General features: G+C 42.1%; 1 pseudogene; it reads left to right on the top strand.

The window, feature by feature from the left end:
• Positions 1-19,501: 19,501 nt before the first annotated feature.
• LOC144494116 (RNA-binding protein 3 pseudogene) lies at positions 19,502-19,999 on the top strand (annotated as a pseudogene).
• The last annotated feature ends 1,268 nt before the right edge of the window (positions 20,000-21,267 follow it).

The following is a 21,267-nucleotide window of genomic DNA, read 5'->3' as shown; positions in this document are numbered from 1 at the left end:
GGCAGACAACCATGTCTTCCACTAGGGGCACATACTGCCAACCTATTGCTGTTGGAAATTATTGAAATCATTTAACCATCGTTCCTCCACAAACACAGCCATACATTGCTGAAAAAGGACATTTTGTCAAAGCTTTTTATCTGCATTCATCAGGACAATCACAAGCCTGCCAATGGCAGGGGAAACAGCAATTTTATATTGAATGAGAAGAGGGTAATGATCAGTTGGCAAGTGGGCTCTGATTGGTACAGCTGTTACCATGGAAAATGCACCAGTTGATGGTGACTAATAGTTAACTGCCAAACATTGTTTGAAATTTAAACCAGGCAACTTGACTCTAATTGGTCAACACATTGCCCTGCAGAATGAACCAGCGAATGGCTATCATTTATTTTGTTTCGCTGAAACAACGCGATGTGCGTATGTTGTAGCATGAGGAAGCCTTGAATCACAACAGTGATTTATTGAAGGAAAGATAAAACTATATACAAACAAGCTGAATGCAGGTACAGATCTAGTTCCACTGGCACCCAGTCTCATACAAAAGATTCTCCCCTATCAGGACTGGCGCCCTAACACACGATAGGTGCCGGTTCGCGTGTTTCCTCCTGATAGGCCCCAGGAGGGTCCCCTAACCCATGAATGCCTGCCCCTTAAAGAGGCCATGATACCACACTGTACTTGTTCTTTCTGTCTGCAAACAATAGGGACCTGTGTATTAATATATGTAGCTTCTAGCACATGCAAATGTGCTGCCACACTGCGAACCCAACTGTCATTCTTAAATTGGTTGTTAGTATATTTTTTAACACACGGAGGACAACCATATGTCTATTGGCCTCCTGAGTAAGGGAGCTGATCATGAGTTGTTTTTTATTAGAAATTCATCTCCCCCTGTTTGGGTAGATCCAGATATCCCCCTATAGAGGAAGGTGAATCTTCACCCATCTGCTGTGCCAACTTCCATTGATTCCAAGTTTCTGTTCTGCATCAGTATCAGAAATTCCATGCTTAGAGATTTCCACCCCTACACCCTGACAGCTATTTATCAATTGTATGGGGTAGTTGGAGATACCCTCTCTCAAAAGGCAACCAGTGATCTGCCAGATACCTAAACTCTGCTACCGTATCTGAAAACTCCCACTAGATCTATCATGGGGGGAAGCCAAACTCCTAATAATTTGAGGATCTTGCATACTTTTAAAGTTTACTGGAGATAGAGGAGGAGATCAGAAGGAAGGATGTGAAGCAGGTACAGTTATGCCAGAAGTAGATTAATTACATCTCACCTTACCTCTGGAAACATGCATATAGACATAGGCACGACTGCCTTTGGAGGCTTTACTTACGGGGAAGTAGTAACCGAGTAGTGACTCAGTTGTTCTGTAAGATGGAATTTGAAGGACAGACAAAGTTAATAGCTGGGACGTAGCAGGTCACTGGCTGTGAAGGTGAGCAATTTATAGGGAGAAAGGGGCAGGCCAACAAGAGACTACAGCTGAGTGAGACATTGATCGAGTGAATAGTTGGCAATTTGTTTCAGGTGGTGAAGAGAGGCAAAGTGGTTCTCCTTTTTAGTAACAATGTGACAGATTTGGAGAAGCTCAGTTTTGTTAGGGTACGGGATCAGAAACCCCAAGGTATATTGTGAAGTTAGACTAGACCCCAACTATTTGCTATTTTGGCATTAATGTGTGGATATGACGTTTCACTCCAGATGCATTTCTACTGACAAACTAGGAAGCTTTTCTCAAACAAACTTTCCTAAACAACACAGTTTAACAATAACAGATGAATCAGTTTAACATTTAAACATACTTAAACATGACAAGATTCAAGAGTCATCCAAACTCAATGTTGGCTCTATTCGCTCTCCATAGATGCTGTCAGATCTGCTGAGATTTTCCAGCATTTTCTGTTTTTGTTTCAAATTCCAGCATCCGCAGTATTTTGCCTTAATCAAAACGATGCTCTGAAATGCCAAGGGAAGCCTAAGTAAACAAAAATGCATTAACTCTGTTTAAACAAACACATCCCCAGCTAAGATCAGTTATTATCCTGCATTCTCAGTATTTGAGCTGCTTGCTACCCAGACAAATTGGCACCATATAAAACAGAGCAGACTTTCAAACATAGTCCTTAACTCCTTACAAGAAACATAACAAAAATACATTTCATAAAGGCACAGCATAATCACAGCCTGTATACTTTACCCATTTACTTTATCTCTGGAAATGCTGGGTAGTCTTACTATAACAGCATTCAAACCCTCACAAACATCTTCCTCATTGTTACCTAAGTTTGACAGTATAATGACCCATTCTGCCATCTCTGTGTACTTCTTCCTAATGTTATTACTTGCTAACTAGCAGCTTCACAGCTACTCCAATGACCAGTGCTGCCAGAAGATTATTTTATTTGAACTAAACAGCTGAGTAGAGGTCCCTATTTACCACATGCACTAATAGCACATTTCAATTTTTGCAAAAGTATGCAAATAACAGAACTTACCCAATTAACATTGACTCCCATTTTCATTTAAGCCTAGTTACTGCACCAATCCCAAGAGTTACATTGTAACCCCACATGCTTAAGTCTGGCTTTCCAAGCACATGCCCCCTCACTCGCCAACTCTCTTGCTCGCCATTTTCCTCCACCAACCACCTTGCTTGCTGCTTCTCCTAACCCCTCATTTGGCACTTCCCTTTCCCAGCCCCTCGCTCTCCTCTCCTCCTGCCCGTTGGCCGATTCGGGTGCGCGCTGGATCGGCGTCCAGATCGGCCATTGGTAAAGGTACGATTGGCCTTGGGTCGGGTCTGAAAACGGGCGCGAAATTTTGATAAAATCGGGCCCATTGTATTTTCTAAGACAATATGACTTCATTTCCTTTGACATTTACAATACATTTACCGAGAAATTCAAGCCGGTCTGTGCTCCTGAATAGTATGATCTGAGGCACACCTAATGTTGGGCAGTCACTTGAAGGACTGTTGGTTGGACTGCACATAGAGCTGGCAACCTTGAGTGCAGGCCAACTACTGCCACAAGACCAACCAATCTTGCTGTTTTGTTTCCTCTGATCATATCATCCATGGTCCAATACTAAATTTTAAAAAGAGTCACTAATATAGCATGAAATTCCAAGGCAGTGGCTTTTATCTACTGTAATTTTCATGCTGCAACACAGCTTAACTTCCCATGATGTTTGGAACAATTAAATTCTTCCAGATCCAGGATTCTGATGAGCTGAGCAGCATTGATTATGTAAATATTTTTCTGTAATTAAGATATCATCTTTATTACACATTGGCCAACGGAGGACAGCATAATAATTTACTGCCAACATTAGAATTATGTCACAAGAATCCTTTGTGTCTTGCTGACATTTTTTTTTACTTTGCAAAACTCAGAGTGATTTTATTTATTGAACGATGAGTCTTGGCTTGAACCCAGGCTCGCAGTGAACAGGGGCCAGGACAAAAGGAGTTCTTATCATCCTGGCCCTACCTGAATGATTCTAAAGAAGCTTCAACCAAAACTGGCAGAAATGACGCAGATGCTGGTGGGCAGAATTTCCGGCGAAAAGGGGTGAGGAACTGAGGACACAGACATTCCCACTCCTCTCACCCCACAAGGAAAGCTATAAATATATCATCAAAAATAATACTTACCTGGCCATCTTCTGGGTACAGTGTCTAACCGGTTAGATGTGCTTCAGATCATACTATTCAGGAGCATAGACTGGCTTGGATTTCTGTTATTGAACCAGGTCTCTTTGTTGATCTGCAATTAAAATGACGAATACATCCAGCTGACCTGAGTCCAATTTTGCCATCATATAATTAAGCCCTGCTGTCTGAGTTTGGTGCTTATTCTAAAGCAAAAATAGCCAACTAAAATCCCAGGTGCTGTAAGCAGTTTCTTCACAAAGTTAATTTTAACGCCTACATCCACCATTCCCGTCAGCAATGCTTCAACACCAATCATGCTCTGTCGTCTTGTTTGGAAATAAACCAGGGCTAAGTGGATCAAAAGTTGAACTTTTCTTATTCATTTCACCTCAAAGTGATTCAGAACAACTGGATATTAAAATGGTAGAAACACACAGCACAGAAGGAGACATTTGTCTTTGTACCAGCTTTTTGAAAGAGCTATCTGGTTAGTCCCGCTTCCCTGTCTTTTCCTCATAGCCCTGAAAATGTTCCCTTTTAAAGTTTATATCAAATATCCTCTGGGAAGTTGCCGTTGAATCTGCTGCCAGCACCCTTTCAGGCAGTACATTCCGGATCATAACATCTTACTACATCAAAAAAAGTCTCGTCATCTCCCTTCTAGTTCTTTGACCAATGACCTTTAACCTTGTCCTCTGGTTACGAATCCTCTTGCCAATTTCTCCTAATTTAGCCCATCAAAACCCATCATCATTTAAACATCGCTGTTACAGGTAAATCTCCTCTTCAACTTCTCTTCTCAATGGAGAACAAGCCCAGCTTCTCCAATGTAAGTAATCCTTCCTCTTCTGAAACTGTTCCAGTAAACTCTTCCATGACTATTCCAAGGCCTTGAAACCCTTCCTAAAGTGTGGTACTCAGAATTGGGTGCACTTCTCCAACCAAAGATCTAACCTCTGATCCAATAAAGGTTCACTGTAACTTCTGGCTTTTCTACTCTATGCCTCCATTTATAAAACCAAGGATCCCATATGCTCTCTTGGGGGCCTCAATAATTCTCCTGTCACTTCCAAGGTCTATGCAAATAAACCAGGAGGTATTTCTGCTCTTGCACCTTTTGTGGTATTTGTCTAGTATATATTGCCTCTTGTTTTTCCTTTCAAATGTGTCACTTCACATTCATTTGCACTACATTTCATCTGTCATATGTCTTTCCATTTCAGCAGTCTGTCCATGTCCTCCTGAAGTCCTCTAAGAAATTGTAATTTCTGCAGTTCCGCTTAGAGCCCTGTAGAGATCTATATTATTTTCCAATAGCTTAATATTAATTCCCTGTTAGGTTATGCTACTCATTACCCAGGTAATATAATGGAAGCTTACTTAAGTCTCAAGGCAAGAGTAGACAATCCTGAAGGGATGGAATTTCCTATCAAATTGTCATAAGTTACAAATACCCAAATAACTTCAAATAAGGTTAGAAAAGGCCCAAAAACAGTTAACATGTTCTCCCAGAAACATTTAGTAGTCCATGTTGTGATCTAAAGCATCCCAGATTTAAAAAAATTGCCATCTCACCTCCCTTTCTGTCTGCTTTGGGATGGAAAACTCTAACCCTACTATCCCACAGAGAATTCTTGTACTCTTGTTTACTGGAACACATCATAAGCCATAATGTGACTGTTTTGTCTTTGATTGGCATGAGAACATACAACTTATCAGATTATGGTTCAAATTAGAAACCCCCAGGTAAGTTTTTGCCCATTATACCAGGTAATGAACAATATTCACATGCATATCCTTATATTAATTACAAACTTCATTCTGTGCTCAAAATGTCAAAACAATAGGGTGTTAATCTGGTTTTTTCTCCACCAGTCGTCATAACCATAATAACTCCTGAAATATGATTGCTTACATGGCTATCTACTTTCTCTCATCAGGTACCTGAATAACAATAGAATAATTGCTGTCTTTATGCAGTACCAACCAATTTATAACTGCAAATTCCCAGAACAAAGACTATTAAAAAAACAATGGTCTTGAAATTCTGGGGGCCAGAGAAGACAGATTTGGGAACAGTGTTCCCAGGGAGGAAATGTTGCAATTTTGGGTTAAACCCAAATCTCGCAGGATTTTATCCTTTTTTGTCCTGTTGGAAACTTCAGTACTTTGGGGATGCTCCTAAGCTCCTCATTTGGGGTAGGCATAACACACTCCAAAGTAAACAAATGAAAGACAGCAAATGGCATATTTCTCTTGTGTGCACCCTTAGGAAGACTGGACACCAGGGCCAACTACACTCTCTGGTACTCTACTTTGTTAGGACTATGGGGGAGAAGTTACATTATTGAGTTTTATTGATGCACCTCCCCACTCTTACTGATACAGTTTGTTCTTGGATTGTTGAAGTTAGCCATGACTTAACTTTAGCATTGTTTGGACTCGGTCAAAGGTTATTTGTTGTTCTTTAGGGATTTGGCAACAAGCATAAAAGTTGACAAAAGTTGATGTTAAATTGTAAGCAATTTTAGTTTTAGAAATTATTAAAATATACTTAAAATATGGCTTACCACATCTAGTATATGATAATTTCTGAAATAATTGGGTTCTTCATTGCTTATATTTTAATGTGTTTCGATCTTTCATCTCTAGAGAGATAATCATACAAAGTAGAAGATTTGACAAGGTAAAAATGAACAATGACGAGATGGAATGATTGTGGGTAGAAGATTTCATCGCTAGTTCTTACACTGCTGTTCCATTAAGTATTTAATCTTTAGAGCAGCTTGCAGAACAAAAGCATATTTTCTATTTTTACAATTGATATAATAAAAACTTATGCTGTGGATGTTAACCTGAAAATAAGACGAGAATTCATACTTATTTAGTTATGGTCATATTCTATAAATAAACAATAAGTAGTTTTCCTTACTTGGAAGTGGTGGGTGATGCAATTGTCTAAAAATTTAGAGCATCAACTATTTAACACCTAATTTGAATCTTTGTTCCTTGCCAAAGTGTTGGCATAGCAAATACCTATCTTGCAGACATTTAACACTGCACAGCTCAAAATATTTCTGTGTATGTTTTCATAAGGATGTTTAGAAAGGATTAAATGTAGAGTGGCGATTTTCACTGAATGCTTTCGGTGCTGAGAAGGTGGCGAGATGGCCTAGATAGGGTGTTAATCTGAAATGCTGGTTTAGCCTGCTTTTGGTAGTCGAAGCTAGCCCTGGGAACAACTGTCCCGAAGGCTTGCTAACCAAACACTTGCCACCTAAAGGCTGGAATTCATCATCCTGTTCTTCAGCCATTCACGCCCTCTGCTGCTGCCAGTTCCTTCCATTCAGGATTGGCACTCAGCCAAATCTCCATTCACTGCAGCGGGACTAGAGAATTCCCAGCTGTGGGCAAGATTGGAAAATCCAGCCCAAAACGTTTGCTAATACTGACGGCAGACTGCTTGGCATTTTGTTGGCTAGAACTTCAACATATGCCCTTATCTTACAGTGACCAATAACATTGATGTTGATTTCAAGTACTATTTAAAGGGATATTCCACTTAAAGGGATACTGATCATTTCATAGCCATTGCTGCTGGAGTGTTAAGAGGACATCCAAAACAAATCAGGAGACTTTGTCAAGACATCATCAACACTTCAGCAGCACGTAAGAAAGATAAAATCTATGCTGCTGCAGTTTATTTGATACTGTCAAGGAGTGACCAGGAAAAAAGGAGTTGTTAATCGCGGGCATTGCTAAAGGTGCTTCTTGGATAAATTGACAAAGTGATGACCTTCCCCCCTACCCCACTTTGAGTAAAGGTTCTATGATTTCTTCTGGGTCTCCTTCATCAGTGCCACAGCCAAGAACCTGCATGTCCTCTCACTTAGGCCCTGACCCTGCAACGTTCCACTAGCACCAGCCAATACGTTCCACACCCTCAGTGGAAGTGGGTAAGAGGGCTCTATATTAACCAATCCATAGAAAAGCTAAATCTAATTAGTACTTAACTGATAAATCTGCAGGATGTGGAAGGCAATTTTTATTTTGTTAAGGATTATGAATCAGCTGAAAGACTCATTGGATTACATAGAATATACAGCATAGAACAGGTTTTCTGGCCCAACAGTCTGTACCCCTGTTTATGTCCCAATCAAGCCTTTCCCATCCTTCCTTATCTAATTCTATCAGTTTAAACATCTACTCTTCTCTCTTGTCTATGTATCTGGCCTCTCTTTAAATGCATCAGTATTATTTGTCCTAACCTTTCTCTGTGCAAGCAAATTTTACATTTCCTTTGGGTAACAAAGTTCCTTATGAATCCCCTATTTGATTTGTTGATCACTCGCTTACATTAATGGCCTCTACTTTTGCTCTTCAGCACAAGTGGAAACATTCACGATGCGTCTACTCTATTAAAACCTTTTGTAATTTTAACGGCCTCTATTAGGTCACTTCTCAGACTTCTCTTGTCAAGAGATAAGATGATCAGTATAGCCTCGCAGTTCCGGTAACTTCTTTGTAATTCTTCTGTACCAGTGGCATATCAGGTCAAGTATAAAGACATCATATTATGGACTTTCTGGCAACACTTTTAAAAACTGGACACAACAAGCTATTGAAATGGCCGCTGCAAATCACAGAATCCTGCAGAATTCCTATAGTGCAGAGGAGGTAATTTGGCCCATCGAGACTGCACTAACTGTCCAAAGAAACATCTTACCCATCCTAAGGTGTTGGAATTGACAAATACACCAGCCTTTATTCTGAAAAGGATGTTTAATTTGTAAAAGTCACATGGTGGGACAGCCATCTGTTTCTCAGGATTCCTTAAAGAAAAAGCTAGCAGTTGTTTACAGACAATTCCACCAGAAAGGCATGAAACCAACCTGTGGTCAGAAAGCCAGATGATGAATTAATTGCAAGTCACCAAGCAGCCAAGATAATTACAGCAATACCTTGAAAGCAGAAGAACCAAATAGAGGGAAAGATGCCCCCCAGCATGTTCCAATTTCAAGTTCACCTGAGAGCTGACCTCCTAGAATTTCAACTACACGAAACTCACAGCCCACTGAGAATCCTCCCCTTTAAAAGACCCTCACTTCAATCTTAAAACACCAAAACCATTCTAGAAACCACAGGCCTGCCAAGTGGAAGCTGGTGAATAATAAAAGGCTGAAATAATTATAAACTGTAAATGTACATTATCTTCACCTGTATCTACTCTTTGTGTAGAAGAGTGTGTGTGAGATGTTGCATTTAATTCAAAGTATTGGAGAATAACAAAATCTTTATTTTAAAACTCACAAAAGTTTACTTCTGAAATGATTTAATTGTGAAATACTCTCTGAGGATAAGAAAACATACACCTATTTTATCATAAAACATACTGGGGTGAATTTTCCCGTTTCGCCCGTCACGGGAATCGTAGCGGACGAGGGGCAGACCATGGAAAGACCCATTGACCTTGGGTGGGATTTTCCGGTTTTGGGGGCGAACATGGCCAAAAAGTCCCACCCACTGTCCCTGATAGACTCTATATCCTCTTCTGGTAGAAGATCAGAACACAGGTCATAGAACCATAGAAAATTACAGCTCAGAAACAGGCCTTTTGGCCCTTCTCGTCTGTGCCGAACCATTTTATGCCTAGTCCCACTGACCTGCACTTGGACCATATCCCTCCACACCCCTCTCATCCATGAACCCGTCCAAGTTTTTCTTAAATGTTAAAAGTGACCCCGCATTTACCACTTTATCCGGCAGCTCATTCCACACTCCCACCACTCTCTGCGTGAAGAAGCCCCCCCCTAATATTCCCTTTAAACTTTTCTCCTTTCACCCTTAACCCATGCCCTCTGGTTTTTTTCTCCCCTAGCCTCAGCGGAAAAAGCCTGCTTGCATTCACTCTATCTATACCCATCAAAATCTTATACACCTCTATCAAATCGCCCCTCAATCTTCTACGCTCCAGGGAATAAAGTCCCAACCTATTCAATCAGCGTAGGAACAGAAAAGATTGCATCGCTTAAAGCCAGTCCCAATTACTAAAACCACTCAATTTCTCTTATCTTTGTCAGATTTTTCCACATTATCCCCATTCATTGCAACCTTAAATAAACCATTCCATACATTCACCACCTTCTGCACAAAGTAATTCAATGTATTCTGATGAAAGCTCACAGACTTGATACCGGATCCGGTATGAAGTACCAGATCTGGCACTTGGACTGAAAGAGGAAATCTTTCAAAGCAAGTGAGGAGCTCCAGTGGACACTGAGCTGATCTTCAAGATCACCAACATGATTCACCTGAACATCGAACGGAGCATAAGAACATAAGAACCAGGAGCAGGAGTAGGTCATCTGGCCCCTCGAGCCTGCTCCGCCATTCAATAAGATCATGGCTGATCTTTTTGTGGACTCAGCTCCACTTATCCACCTGTTCACCATAACCCTTAATTCCTTTAGTGTTCAAAAATGTATCTATCCTTGCCTTAAAAACATTCAATGAGGTAGCCTCAACTGCTTCACTGGGCAGGGAATTCCACAGATTCACAACCCTTTGTGCGAAGAAGTTCCTCCTCAACTCAGTCCTAAATCTGCTTCCCCTTATTTTGAGGCCATGCCCCCTAGTTCTAGTTTCACCCGCCAGTGGAAACAACTTCCCTGCTTCTATCTTATCTATTCCCTTCATTAATCTTATATGTTTCCATAAGATCTCCCCTCATTCTTCTGAATTCAAATGAGTATAGCCCCAGTCTACTCAGTCTCTCCTCATAAGCCAACCCTCTCAACTCCGGAATCAACTCAGTGAATCTCCTCTGCACCCCCTCCAGTGCCAGTATATCCTTTCTCAAGTAAGGAGACCAACACTGTACACAGTACTGCAGGTGTGGCCTCACCAGCACCTTATACAGCTGCAACATAACCTTGCTGTTTTTAAACTCCATCCCTCTAGCAATGCAGGATAAAATTCCATTTGCCTTCTTAATTAACTGCTGCACCTGCAAACCAACTCCTTGAGATTCCTGCACAAGGTCCCTCTGCACAGCAGCATGTTGCAATTTTTTACCATTTAAATAATAGTCCATTTTGCTGTTATTCCTACCAAAATGGATGACCTCACATTTACCAACAAATATACTCCATCTGCCAGACCCTCGCCCACTCATTTAGATTATCTATATCCCTCTGCAGACTTTCAGCGTCCTCTGCACACTTTGCTCTTCCACCCATCTTAGTGTCATCTGCGAATTTTGACACACACTTGGTCCCCAATTTCAAATCATCTATGTAAATCGTAAACAATTGCGGTTCCAACACTGATCCCTGAGGCACACCACTAGTCACTGATCGCCAACCAGAAAAACATCAATTTACCCCCACTCTTTGCTTTCTGTTAGTTAACCAATCCTCTATCCATGCTAATACATTACCCGTAACACTGTGCACCTTTATCTTATGTGGCAGTCTTTGTGCGGCACCTTGTCAAATGCCTTCTGGAAATCCAGATGCACCACATCCACAGGTTCCCCATTGTCCACTGCACATGTAATGTTCTCAAAGAATTCCACCAAATTAGTCAAAAATGACCTTCCCTTCATGAACCCATGCTGCGACTTACCAATGGGACAATTTATATCCAGATGTCTTGCTATTCCTTCCTTGATGATAGATTCAAGCATTTTCCCTACTCCAGAAGTTAAGCTAACCGGCCTATAGTTACCTGCCTTTTGTCTACCTCCTTTTTTAAACAGTGGCGTCATGTTTGCTGTTCTCCAATCTGCGGGAACCACCCCAGAGTCCAGCGAATTTTGTGGTATCCGTGGTAACTGTCCCAAACAATAAAAAAACCATGTGGATATGTTAGTGCTGTGGGTAACAGGACTGAGTGTCGCAGCATGGGGCGGCACGTTGGCACAGTGGTTAGCACTGCTGCCTCACAGCTCCAGGGACCCAAGCTCAATTCCTGGCTTGGGTCACTGTGTGGAGTTTGCACATTCTCCCTATGTCGGTGTGGGTTTCCTCCGGGTACTCCGGTTTCCTCCCACAGTCCAAAGATATGCAGGTTAGGTGGATTGGCCATGCTAAATTGCCCCTTAGTGTTAGGGTAGTTAGGGTAAATGCATGGCGTTCTGGGGATAAGGCTTGAATGGGATTGTGGTTGGTGCTTGATGGGTCGAATGGCTTCCTTTTGCACTGTATGATTCTACAATTCTATGATTCACCTGAAACATGTTTTAGAAGCTCTGAGCGATTTGCATACGATGGAACATTGGGCACAAGTATTCAGTGGTCAGGACAGAAATGAAGAATGGTATTCTGATGAAAGGTTATCAAACTGAAATGTTAACTCTGTGTTTACCTGCAATGATGCTGCCTCGATATGCTGGATATTTCCAGCATTTTCTAGTTTCAATTAAATCGAGGTTATCTGTGTAACACTCCCCCCCCCCCCCCCCCCCCCGCCCCTCCCTCAGCTTGAGCTGAGTCTCTTGATTCTAGAGTTTATGCCAACCTCAAATACAGGCTGTATTTTCCAGCCATTCCCACTGGCTGGATCTACCGGTTCCGCCAATGGCGACCCACTGTGGTGCATTCCCCAATTGCAGAAGGTGCGAACAACGGGAAATCCCGTTGACAGCGGTGGGACCAGTAGATCCCGACACCCGTCAATGACACGCTGCCTCTGCACCCGTCAATGACATGCTGCCTCTGCACCCGTCAATGACACGCCATGAGACAGGGGTGGAAATCCCACCCATATTATTAGCTTTCAATTTTTAATTCCCTGAAAAATCTTGAATCGTTGAAGAATGGGTTGGGTTATTGTGAAAGGAGTCGAGTCGGGAAACCATCCAACTTGGCAGGTTCATCTCCTTTAAAAAGTCCCCCATCTAAAATATTTTCATTCTGGGGAGACAGAGGTGGGTGGGATGGAGTCAGGACCGGTGCCTCCAGACATGAATGTAAAGTGGGTAATGGAGGCAGACAATTAGCAAAGCCAGCTTCATTCACTGGGGCTTTGACCTAGTTGTCATGATGGGTTTCAAGCCCTCAAACCCTCACCCCTCAACTCCTCATCCACCCCACATGCCCCAACATCTCTTCATTCTCCCTCATACTCCCATGCACCCATACCCTCTGCCTCCCCCCCTCCCCCCATATTCTCATGTTCCTCCATGCCCCTTCTATGCCCCATATATATCCTCCATGGTCAGTCCTCTGGAGCCATGTCTTTGAAATGGACATGAAAACAATCTCTGACAATCTCTGAATCAAACACACACCGGACTGAGAAAAACATTCATTCAAAGAAGTCATTAAAAAAAGAGTTAAATCCCCTCAAGTGGTCAGTCTATTGTAAAATCAAACATCTATTCAGTAACCATACCAACATCAAATAATCCTTTAATAACCTCTTAAAACTCAATGAAACTGTTGAAACAGTCCCCTGCTAAGATATATTATTCTGTAACATTTAAAACTTAGCCAACCATTCATAACGGCCCCAATGGTCAAAGTAAACTATTACGAATGCAACAATGAAGTCTAATGAAACTGTAAAAACAGATGGCTGCAGTTTTCTAAGCTACACATCCAAAAGATATACTGGTTAGGTGCATTGGCCATGCTAAATTCTCCCTCAGTACCCAAATAGGTGTCAGAGTGTGGCAACTAGGGGATTTTCACTGTAGCTTCATTGCAGTGTTAATGTAAGCCTACTTGTGACACTAATAACTAAATTTTAAAAGAAGTAAGGTGGTCTGTCAATTAATGCAGTCTTGGAGCAGGCGTAAGTTTTTCCTCTAAATTAAAGCTGCAGGTAATAATTATGTTTCAATTTTAAAGAGCTGTAAACATTTAAATCACTGCAGACCAAGACATGATAGTTCCGAAACACTGTTTTCATAGAATCATAGAATCCCTACAGTGCAGAAGGAGGCCATTCGACCCATCGAGTCTGCACTAACCACAATCCCAGCCAAGCCCTATTCCCATAACCCCACATAGTTACCCTGCTAATCCCCCTGATACTGGGGTCAATTTAGCATGGCCAATCTACCTAACACACACATCTTTGGACTGTGGGAGGAAACCGGTGCACCTGGAGCAAACCCAACCAGACACAGGGAAATGTGCAAATTCCACACAGACAGTGAACCGAGGGCAGAATTGAACCTGGGTCCTTGGCGCTGTGAGGCAGCAGCGCTAACCGCTGTACCACCATACTGCCCCTTCTTTTTTAATGCATTATAGCATTAAATGCATTTTACAAATGAGAAAAGTGCTTGAATGCTTCCCAACACTTTCACAATGTTGATCAATGTAATAGTCAACTTACCTTTGCAGAACAGAAACTTACATTCAATAACTACAGTAAAAACACATCCACACCGTTTTTAAAGAGTTCGACTCAGCAAACTCCAAGCCAATATTTTTCTTTGCATCTCCTCAATTCCAGTGCAAGTAATCTCACTCTCCAATCTCTCCACAAAGTTCAAATGGCTTAAGATGTTTGACTGTCGTTTTCTTCAGTGCCTCTACTTGCTGTGTTATGGTGTCCTGAATTCAACACAGTGCCCTATCTGTGGCCAGATTTTTATACAAATTGCTTTGAAAGAAAAATAATGCAAATGCAGGAAAACTTGAAATAAAAATAGGATGTGCTGAGGGGCATCAACATGGGCAGAATGGGAAAAATTGACGGGTAGCCAAAAGTCAACTGAAGCTTGGAGGGCCAGAAAATCCCTCCCAATATCTTGGATCAATGACCTTTCGCCAGTTCTTGGTGTACCTTTGCAACATGCCACCTGGTCATAAAGCTAGTGTCACAGTTTAGCCCCTTGAAGTCACCTGATATTCATTTTCACCAATTAAATCAATTAAATGTAAAGCAATATCTTTCATAACAGACGAGCGATCAACTGCAAGTTCCCCCATTATCACTTCCTATGAAAATTAATAGACAAAGCCATCCCATTATATTGAGACCAGTGATCCCTGTGAACATTGCTCCTCTAAGGGAGAACCAAACCATGGAATCAACCAAACCGATAACTGTTTTGAAATACACTGGTTAGTGTCATATTGATAACCACAATAATCTTCATAAGCACAGCAAAATGTCACAAAATAACAATTAAATAAATCACTGGCTAATCAATTTTTGGTTATGTTGGTTGGCAGAGAAATATTAATAAAGAGGTTCCATATATTTTTCGTCTTCCTTATCCTTATCCATAGTTTTAATAGTTCCAGAATCTTTTCCCATGCTCTTCTTACTGACATTCCAAGATCTGCTGCCCATCAATTCCAAGTCATCCAAACCTCCACCATTACATCACCTTCACTCTCACTCACTTAACACCGCTGCCCCCACCAACCTGCAAAGCTTGATGGGATAGGTTAGTGCCCAGGCACAGAATGGCTACCACATTCAAAACGCATAGCTGTGGATGAAACTAAAGCCCAAATAGTTCCATATACGCCTGCTGTTCTATATACTGGCTGCTTGCCTTGACGCCTTGTCTTGCATCAATATTGCTGACTCCATTTAAATGCAACCTGCACACCATAAAGGGAAAGTGAACTTTCAATGCAGGCTATCGCCACTGAAGGTTATTGATAATGGCAGTCACAGCAGAGGCCTCCTCATTTTTCAGAACAGGTGATGCAGAAAAAGGTGGAGAAGATCAGCAGCAGAGAGGACATCTGCCTGGTGGCAACAGGCTATCAAAGCAAACTATCCAACAAGGACTGGGGAGCAAAGAATTATTTCACATTTTTGGAATATGAAGATGATCTTGGGCAGGAATTCATAAACCAGGAACTTACCCTTTCCCCTGAGAGATGTGCGATGAGGTCATTGGGGCCACGAGGAGGATAGATTGGCTGAAACTAATAAGTACAAGGATCTCCACTGCAGCCCCACATAATTAGCAGCAACAAATTATGGGACAATATCAGCACAGCGTGGAATGGTTCAAATCTTGCTGATTTGCAGAAACGAACCTTGGGTTGTTGCTTCACTGGTGTTCCAGTTGTAGCTCTGACAGATCCAACATCCAATTGTGTAAATGTTGTGGATTCAAATATCACACGCTATACTTATGTAGCTCATCACCTCCTCCAGCTATGCAAGGCTGCATCTGTGGCTCTCATACTTGTTCATTTGTGTAGCTGCACATCCACCAGGTGGGAAGTATCTTTTCGCAATGCGGCAATAGTAGCCCTTCAGTCCAGGCAGATTCTTGTTTGAATTGATATCCTCCCTCATCTACCAATTCAAGTTAAAATGCGAAAATAGATTTTGCTGTAGGAGTTGGCATGAAAAGAGTTGCGGCTTTGAAATGAGTCTGAAGATGGAGGCCCATGCTGCACTCCAAATTGATTGTGTGCCAACACTCTGTTAAGTCCTAGGGCACAGTGCGGTACGGCAAGTGGGAAGGCACAACCACAAGTGATGAGAGTTCCAGTGTTTCTCTGGAGCTAAGAAGGGAACTTTTAAAGTCTATCAGTCTACATTGCTTGTTTTTTTTTATGAACTGTGACAAGTGTCATAATGAAATCACTCATACCATTGCTCCGTCCTCCCTCTACACCACCCCAGTGAGGCAGGTGTCCCAGGAGAGCTATAAATGGTGTAGATACCCATACATTGTAAATGTCCTAACCCCAGAGATTGGGATAGTAGAAAGGGACAGTGACGTATGCACAGAGAAATTGATGTTCTGTTCTCTGTTCACAGATCTGTCTCGAAGAAGTTATCCCAATAACTTCCAGACTGGTGCATAAAGTGCATCAATTTGAAGGAGCCTCCATCGCCAAAAGCAAATTGGTAACAATTAAACTTTTGAAACAGCCAGTGATTCTTGCATTAATGCAAAAGTTTTTAAACATCCCTAATGTTAATGGTAAAAATAATAATTAAAACTTCTCCACTCACAATTATATTCAATTTGTTTTTCACAAATGTACACAAGAAATGCTGAAAAATGCTACAGAGAATTGATATAAAATTATTGTTGTTCAAATTATTCTTCTCTGCTGAAGTATTTTACCTGCTTTTTGTATAAGGCAACAAGGTTTCTAAACATGAAAAATTGGCATAAGTGGTCAGCTATTCTGATCCGTCACATTTCTTCCTGTTTACAAGTTATGCCTTAGCTTGGTAAAGTGCAGTTCTCACGTAGTCTGGGAGACCAATTGATCCACAACATTCTGTGCCAGAACATTGTATACTCACATCCTATGTTCTGCTGTGAGATCTTAACAAAAGGATGTTCCCACAAGAAATACTTACTGCCTAGCTGCAGGATGTGACAATAATTGATATTTTGAATCATAGTAAGTCTTCAGGAATAGAGGACAGGTTTTTTTTAATTTCAACCTTGGGGTGTGAGCATTACTGGCAAGGTGACCATTTGTAATTGTCCTTGAGAAGGTGACGAGCCAGCTTGTTGAACGCCTGAAATCCGTGGGGTGTAGGTTAACTGTTGTAAGATGGCAGGTTTTCTTCCCTGAGGAAATCAGATTAGTTTTTATGACAGTTCAGTAGTTTGATGATCATAGTTAATGTGACGAGCATTATATTCCAGATGTATTAATTTGATTTAAATCCACTCCAGCTACCTTGGCAGAATTCAAACACAATGACTAGCACGAGGAGAGTCACCACACCCGAGAAGGAAGGAAGACCAGAGCCAGAGTGTCAGACCAGACCACGCAGAGGACTATAGAGACCAGTGCACAGATAAAGGCCAATATCTGCTTGGGCACTTGCCAGTCACGCAAAGTTAAGTCAAGGTCTAGTATTGGACTTGAACTTTAGTATTTCTGTGAGGTAACTTATTGTTGATTAGGTGGGTGATTATTAATTGTGTGTTTAAATAAATATTGTTGTAGTAACAAGTCTACTCGCAATTCTTTGTCCACCGTATAAGGGTTAAAACAGATTGTGCGGCAGGCACAATAAATTGGCACCCCAGATGGGACATCGACAAGAAGTAACTTTGTTGCTCCGATATCGATTCCCACAGAATCTATATTGAACGATTACTTAAAACTCAGAGCCAACAGGTGTAAAGTCCTTATTAGACAAATTATTGCTTTGGAGAAATTGTATATTGTGCATGCGTTATGACTAACAAGGAGGATAGGGTAAGCTCCATAGGTTTACATTAGAATTCGGAAGGATTAGGACCGGAACATAGCCCAAAGCTGTACCCACAGTCCAATCAACTCCCTACCCCTTGTCGTTGAACATAGAATGGCAGAAAACAGCACAGAGACAGAGAAGTGTCCCATATGGGAAACAAAAATCTGAGAATACATTAGGAAGAAAGGGTGGCCCCTATGGGAATCGAAGCGGGCACAGGAGGAAAAGGAGGAGGAGATTAAAAAACTAAAGGAACAGCAGCAGGAGAGGATAGAACAAATAAGAGCTGAAAAGGACAGAGAGGTAGATGAAATAAAAGGAGCCAACCAGGCAAATTTATTACATCTGGGCAATTTTCAAACCCAGTATGAGACAGCCGAACAAGATGCCCAGCGCGTTGTCTTGGCCATAGGTGAAGCCAAGCAGGCGGTAGCACGATTGGAAGCTAAGTGCACTGATCTGCAGGCGGCACTAAAAGCGTTACATCAAGCCAGTAAAGAACAGAGACAGGGAACCGCTGACCACTCCAAATGCCAGCGAGAAATTTCACGGCTGGAATCCCTATTATCAGTTCAGAATGGATTTATGTGTACCTTGGGGACAGTAGGGGAAAAGGAGATAGAGAATGCGGATTGGGGAGAGTTAAAAGAGAATGCTAAACTGTATGTTATGCGAACCGAGGGTTGGGGTCCACCACCATCTTTTCCAGGGGAAGTCATACCCACCGCGCCCCCAGATTCATCTCCTGTACCGATGCACCCAGTGACAACTGAACGTAGGGTCGGGTCGGAGAGGCTCAGGGCCCAGCTGTTACATACACAACCCCGTTTACGGTGGCACAATTGGCCAAAATCGCAAATAAAATCCCAACTTTGGAGCCATCGCTGACCCACTCAGTTTCTTTGAGGATGTTAGGCAGCAAAAGATAATGCACGGGCTAGATGAAAGGGAAGAAGTAAAGCTAAAAGTCAAGTGCTTAAACAAGTCTGTACGGTCTGCCCTGTCAGCCCCTCAAAATGTCAGGGAAGGAGCCTTAAGCGAGATCAAGAAAGCGATATTGACTGCAGTAGGGTTTAATAAAGAGGATCCTGTAGATGGGTTAAATAAATATAGACAGAGGGAAAGGGAACATCCGACTGCCTTTGCTGGTCGTTTATGGATCCACTTCATGGGAGTACATGGGGAACTAGTTCGGGCTAGATTAAATGAAGCCGATTCATCCAAATGAGCTCAGACATTAGTCTCGCACACCACAGAGGAAGGCAAGAAAGCCTGCGCTAATTTTGACCCTGCAGAGACCACAACAATGAAGCATGGGTTCTCCGACTGTTAACTCGAGTCTAGGAACAGGAAGTTCAGGGACCCCCAATGTCACGGTTAGATAGGGAAGCGAGAATGCTTCCGATGAAGGCTAGCCAGGGTCCGGTATGGAGGAACAAGGATAGAGGGGATCACCAACACCAGAGAGGTACAGCTCCACCTTACACAGCCCCGGGGAGAGATAGAAGGACATGTTTTAATTACAGCAGCCAGGTCACTTCACCCGAGATTGTAGGAGACCCCCACCAGCATATACAAGGTCCCCAAGACCACCAGGAACACTGGCTTGACCAGTTAGGCCAGATCTTACAGCTTCACACACTCAAGTGCGCAGCAATCCCTCCACCATGATTGAAGAAGGGAAGTTGTTTGTCAGTGGCTTGAACTCCGACACAGATGAGCAATCCCTGGGAGAGGTTTTCTCCAAGTACGGGCAGATCTCTGAGGTGAAAATGATTAAAGACAAAGACACCATGTTGTCCCGCGGTTTCAGCTTCATCACTTTCAAAAACCCAGAGGACGCCAGGGACGCGCTGCAGGCGATGAACGGAATATCCCTTGATGGGTGCCAGATCTGGGTGGGTCATGCCAAGAAAAGGTCTGGAGGCGGCCGCAGGTATGATGGAGGTGGCTACAACAGCAGCTACAGCAACAGTGGCCACAGGAGAGGAGCAAGAGGTGGCTATTGGGATGGTGACAGGAGAGACGGCTATAACGGCTAAGGCCAGTACGATACAGGAGACCGGGATAGCTATTCGGGTGGGTACAAGGGCCAAGGTGGATACTATTACGGTGGTGGTGGTGGTGGTGGTTACGGAGGCCGCTCATACAGGGACTATGACTGATCAAAGCAAGAGAAGAATTTCTGCCAGATTCAGGATCAACCTCCCACCTTGTTCCTAAAATGGCTCCTGGAGCCATAGAAAGCAGTTTCTGATGAAATTTGATTTGCCTGTTATGTTAAAATGCTAGAAGACCATTTTTACCATGATTAATCTTGTTATCCAGTTGTTGACTTGGTTAACTCATTATGAGGATTGAACATTTCATTAAAAAATAAAGCCTTGTGGCTTTTAACAAATTTAAATGTCTTCACTTGGAAAATTGGCATGGAACATCTGTCGCTGGATGGAGACCGCAAGTTGAATATTGCCAGCAATGTACTTTTGAGTCATTTTCCTTGCCACTGAAAAGTAATGAAAGATCTCCCTACACAGCAGCTTGTTCCTGTAACTTATTACAAGACTCTTTGGAAGGAAACTGATGGTCTTTTGTTTTAAAACTAATTTCTTGAAAACTGGATACTGATTTTTAAAAAGCAAATGTCATTTGTTATACTTTCATCAGCTGGCATGGTCCTTTGGACAGAACGTTGCCACTTGGGAGTCAAATCTGTTGCCAGTGGATTATCTGAATATAATGCAGCTTCAGAAAAAAAAACGGGTGGTGGGGGAGGGCATGGACAGTTTAAATACATGTATATACATCAAATATTAGATGCGATAACAGCAGAAATTACATTGATCTCCTCAGGACAACGACGGACGACGTCAAAGATGCAACCTAGGATCTACCTCATTGGACTCATCATCAGGATAAGCACACAGGACATCACAAGCAAGATGAACTTTTCATATCCTGGCTATTTGTGGTTTGACACAATGTGGGGTCCGCCCTCGAATCACGGTCCCCTCTAATTCATCAGCACAATGTTTACAGAGAACCTGCCGGATTGCTCTTTGCACTAATGGACAATAATGGACAGCTGAAAATGGTAATATCGGAATGTATCCTGGATTCGCGAATACTTATTGTAATGTTTTTTTTTTAATGTTTGGTTGTTTGCAATTGGCTTATTATAATAATTTTATTTTACGATGTGTGGTTATTTGTAATTCATGGTTAACACTAGAATGTTTGCTGTCTGTAGCTTCTGGAATGTAAATATGTTGTAGGGATGTGTTATTACTGTACATGCCAATACCTAGGTCTTGCTTGACTGTTCAGTGACTGGGGAATTCCTGACAGATATTGGTCCTGAGTCTGTGATCCATCGCGCTTCGCGTTCAGGATCAACAGGAGGGACTGTGGCCAAACGGACCACCTAAAATGG

Source organism: Mustelus asterias, chromosome 5, assembly GCF_964213995.1.
Source record: "Mustelus asterias chromosome 5, sMusAst1.hap1.1, whole genome shotgun sequence".
Classification (NCBI taxonomy): Eukaryota; Metazoa; Chordata; class Chondrichthyes; order Carcharhiniformes; family Triakidae; genus Mustelus; species Mustelus asterias.
Note: the sequence above shows the minus strand (reverse complement) of the source record. Positions and strands in the feature narration are given on the sequence as shown.